The sequence below is a fragment of the Galeopterus variegatus genome, unplaced genomic scaffold, assembly GCF_000696425.1.
Source record: "Galeopterus variegatus unplaced genomic scaffold, G_variegatus-3.0.2 Scaffold162, whole genome shotgun sequence".
NCBI classification, from domain to species: domain Eukaryota; kingdom Metazoa; phylum Chordata; class Mammalia; order Dermoptera; family Cynocephalidae; genus Galeopterus; species Galeopterus variegatus.
In genome coordinates, this window is record NW_007726273.1 from 37711 (window position 1) to 42420 (window position 4710).

Consider the following 4710-nt stretch of genomic DNA (forward strand, 5'->3'; position numbering starts at 1 on the left):
GCACCGCGCTCAACCAGTGAGCGGACCGGTCTCTATATGGGATCTGAACCCTGGGCGGGAGCGCCGCCGTGCTCCCAAGCGCCGCACTCTACCGAGTGCGCCACCGGGCCAGCCCTGCAGAGCACTATTCTAACATACATTATTAACTCATTTGATCCTTACAACCATTCTATGAGGTGGGTACTAGTATTCATACTCATTCTGTAGATAAGGACACTGAAGCCAAGAAATGCAGTAAATTGCCCTTGGCCACATAGCTAGTGATGTAGCCAGAGCCCATGCTCAAATAAGTGGCAAGTAAATGAATACAGAAAGAAAATGTACATGCATAAAGATGAGATGTGTCAGATTCAGGGAATAAAGTATCTAGTGAGACTGAATACAGAAAAAAATGTTGCAGGCCTTGCTAAGAACCTGGTCCTTTATTCTTTCATAGGTACAATGTTTTTTTAGTAGGGGAATGACATGCTTGGCATGTGCTTTAGAGAGATGAGTCAGGCTACACTGTTGAGGATAAGTTTGGTTGGTGGAGAGGGTTGAGACAGAAGAGGACAAGAACCTAGAGACCACTAAAGAGATTACTGGAAGAATTCAGACAAGAGAGCACCAGCAAAATGGGAAAACGTGAAGGAATTTTTTCCCAAAGGACTTGATGAATGAACAGATATGAGAAGTGAGAAAGTCCAGAAAGACTTCATGGTTCCTAGCTCAAGAACTGGGTAAGCAATAAACAGTTAAGCACATAAAGAAGGCTGCAGAAGGAGGGGTTTAGGAAAGAGATAATGAGTTTGTTTTAAGACATGCTAAATTTGGAGCATCTGTAACAATTCTGGGCAAATACATCTAGCAAGTAGTTAAGAAGCAAGTCTGAAGCCCACAACAGCAATCTGTTATAGATACAAATTTGGGAGTTATCAGGACACAGATTTCAAAGCCACTAGGGCACAAGGAGATCACACAGGAAGAATCTGTGGAGTGAGAAAAGGGTTGAGTTTGAAAATCCAATCAACACCAAATTTAAGAACCTATCAAAAGGGTGATTAGAGATAATCGATCTGCAGACAGGAGGATCAGAGACATTGAAGGGGAGGTTTTAGGAAGTGGGTGGCTAACAGTGCCAAATGCTACAAAGAATTCCTGTGAGGCTTTTTTTAAAAGTCCACTGAAGCATGTAACAAATCACTGGTAACCTCTGTCAGGGTAATTACAGCAGTGATAAGAACTGTGGACTTAAATGTGAACAAAAAATGAGAAAGCGCAGACCTTCAGCAAGAACAGAACAGCTAGCAATTACAAAGCCCTTACTTTGGGTCAGGGGCTCTTCTAAGTGCTTTTATATACTAACTCATTGAATCCTCTTTAAAAATCTCTGTTTAAAAACCTAGTTTATAGAGAAGAAAACAGAGGCAGAGTGGTTAAACAATTGATTGAGATCACACAGGATAACAATGAAGTTGGGATTTTATCTCAGGCAATCTGACTACCACTGCCATATTAAAAGACTATTCTTTCCAAAATTGGGCAGTAAAGGAAGAAAAGGAAAACAAAATGTATTGAGTTGTTACTACATGACAAGTATGTCTCTTGAACTTGGAAATGCTGAAAGAGTAGCAGTATAGAGCTAAGTCACCTTTTGTTGTATTTTTCGTTTTACTTTGCTTTAGAACTGGAGAGACATGAGTTCCATGAAGCACATAGGAAAGAGGTAGTAGGAAGGAATGAGTAGAGCAGGGTTTGCCAGCCTCAGCACTGCTGGCATTTGGGGCTGGATCATTCTTGGTTGTGGGGGCCACCTGTGCATTGTAAGATGTTCAGCATCATTCTCCTCATCCGCCCTCTAGATGCCAGCTGCACTTCTCCCTCCTGGTTATGACAACCAAAAATATCTCCAGCCATTGTGAAATGTCCCCTCAGGTGTAAAACTGCCCCTGGCTGGGAACTATCGGATTAAGGTAAAAAAAGCATCATGGAGAGAACAAGTTCTGGAGGAAGAAAAAGGACCAAAAGTGCAAACTGATGTATGTACAAAGTGGCAATCACTTTGCTAATGATCAAACACAAAATTAATTACCTAGGTCTCGATCTGACAGCTGGTTCTTCAACAACTCAAAATCATTTGTTTCTCCCTTAACAAGAAGAAGGCACAAAATTAATTACCTAGGTCTCGATCTGACAGCTGGTTCTTCAACAACTCAAAATCATTTTTTTCTCCCTTAACAAGAAGAAGGAAAAAAAAAAAAAGTTATGCTTGCTTTGGTTTCCTGTTACACATCAACAGCAGGACTTTATATACCTTAACATCTGATGAAATTACAAAAGGAACTTTGTAACACATATCAATTGTGAATTATAAACTCATAACTAGAAAAGTTTTAAAACCTCATGTCAGTGAAGCCAGGGGGCTTAGAAAAAAGAAAATGACAACTAAAAAGCCATTCATATTTAGCAATACTTGTGTACTGACATTTGAATATGATAGTTGATACTCCTAAGAATTCTAAAGAAGCATGAGAAAAAAACCTCTGTAATGATCTAATTCAAGGGGAACTAAGATAGTATCCATTCATATATGCATGTGGATATAAATGGATATTATATATAAATGTGCATTTACATTTTCCCTCTACTGCTGAGATTTAGTAGTATCACTTCTTTTCTTTTTTAAAGATGACCGGTAAGGGGATCTTAACCCTTGGCTTGGTGTTGTCAGCACCGCACTCACCCAGTGAGCTAACCGGCCATCCCTATATGGGATCCGAACCCATGGCCTTGGTGTTATCAGCACCACACTCTCCCAAGTGAGCCACGGGCTGGCCCAAGATTTAGTAGTATCACTTCTAAACTAATGCAAAAACAAACAAAAACCTCTATTAACAGAGCTGATTTATTGTCCAAAGTAATGCTTAGGTAATTCCTTAAGAAATAAAATGTTCTAATGGTTTTTTATTCTAGCACTTACTAAAGTTCTTAAAAAATACTAGTAAATAAAGCATTTGAAGAGGTGAAACCTCAGCAAGGACATTATTACTGTAGTTTAGCTGACAATATCATGGTATTAAATATTTGACTTCAACATTGATATCTAAAATTCATTTTATATCTACTAGCCTGTAGTATAACAACTATAGTATTCTGACTGACAAAAAACAAATATCTTACCTTTTTGTACTTCAGCAAGACTTCTGCCACAGTTCCATCGAACTAGTTTTTCTTGGGGGAGAACTGAAGATATCATTCTTTCATGCAAGCATATCTAAAATGCTGTAGAACCAAGATTATCAAGCTATTAAATTTATGACAGAGAATAATAAAAACTATAATAGCCAACAATTACTGAACCAACATTGTTCAGTGCTTAGGCTACTGCTAAGGCCTCTTAATGGGTCTCCCTGCTACCACGCTTATCCCCCAACGATCCATTCTTCACTCAGTAACCTAAAGCTCTTTCAAAAAGTGTCTTCACGCTGCACTTTGACAAAAATCCAAACTCCTTACTGTGGTCTTTAGGGCCTGCATTAATCTGGCCACTGCCTGCCTCTCTGACCTCATCTCCAACCACTTGCTTTAATGCAGCCACAGAAGTGTCCTTTCTGTTCTTCACACTTGCCAAGCTGCTTCCCATTTCACTTGCTGTTCACTCTTTTCCCAGAACTATACATGGCTGGATTCCTGTCTTCATTCAAGTTGAAGCCCAAATGTCAGAGAGGCCTTCCCCACCCTCCCCCATTACCTGGTTGTATTTCTTTACAGCACTTATCACTATCTGAAATCATCTTGTTCATTTATTTATAGGCCTATTTATTGTCTTTCCCCCTAGACTGTAACCTCTGTTGAGAGGAGGGACCTTAGTCTCTTTGGATAGACTACTGTCCCCAGTGTCTAACACAGTAAGTAGGAGCTCAATAAATATTGTGAACGAAATTATAGTAAGTGTTTTACAAGGTTGGCTTCGTTTAAACAGAGAAGGTTAGTGGAAAACGTAGCATCCCACCAACAACGACTCTGAAAGTTAAACCCCGGGCCGGCCCGTGGCGCACTCGGTTGAGTGCGGCGCTTGGGAGCCTGGTGGCGTTCCCGCCGAGGGTTCGGATCCCATATAGAGACCGGTCGGCTCACTGGTTGAGCGCGGTGCGGGCGCGACACCGAGGGTTGCGATCCCGTTGCCAGTCACGAAAAAAGACAAAAAGAAAAAAAAAAAAGAAAGTTAAACCCCAAAGTGTTTTATGGGGGTTAGGAACTTTAAAAGCAGAGGAGCAAGATAAAGAGGGATAAACCAATACCAGTCGCAACAAACTTCAAACAAAAAAATTTAAGAATCAATTTGCTATCAGTGAGGCATTCTGCTGATAACCCAAACAGCCCAGGAACCCCTTCCAAATCCAGACGAAGAAGCGGGAGGGAAGAAGAGTAAAGGAGTCCCGGGCCTGGGACGCTGAGAGGGAGCCAAGTGGGGAGAACGAGGGCCTCTGGAACAGAGGACAGACTCACTTTTCCAAACCGCTCCTAACTCCACCACCCACGTAAAGGGAATGTGCTCACTCCCGGGAACCCGAGATGACACTCTCCCCCTGCCCCGGCCACACTCCACTAGCTCTGTCCCGGGCCTTTTCAGATGCACTGCCGCAACCTGGTCCCAGACATGCAGAAGGCAGCGGCCCGCATCTCACCCAGTCCTCGAAGCGCCCAGCGTGGTGACCGCAGAGGCCGCAG

At 42.0% G+C, this 4710-nt stretch overlaps 1 long non-coding RNA gene across 1 annotated transcript in view; it reads right to left on the reverse strand.

Annotated features, from left to right (window-relative positions):
- Positions 1 to 4710, reverse strand: part of LOC103609521 — a 12804-nt gene that overhangs the window by 6542 nt on the left and 1552 nt on the right. Inside the window, exons 2-3 of the long non-coding RNA XR_552145.1 lie at positions 3160 to 3261; positions 2072 to 2126 (exon numbers count right to left, since the gene is read on the reverse strand). This is a non-coding gene — a long non-coding RNA (uncharacterized LOC103609521). The remainder of the gene's footprint in view (positions 1 to 2071; positions 2127 to 3159; positions 3262 to 4710) is intronic.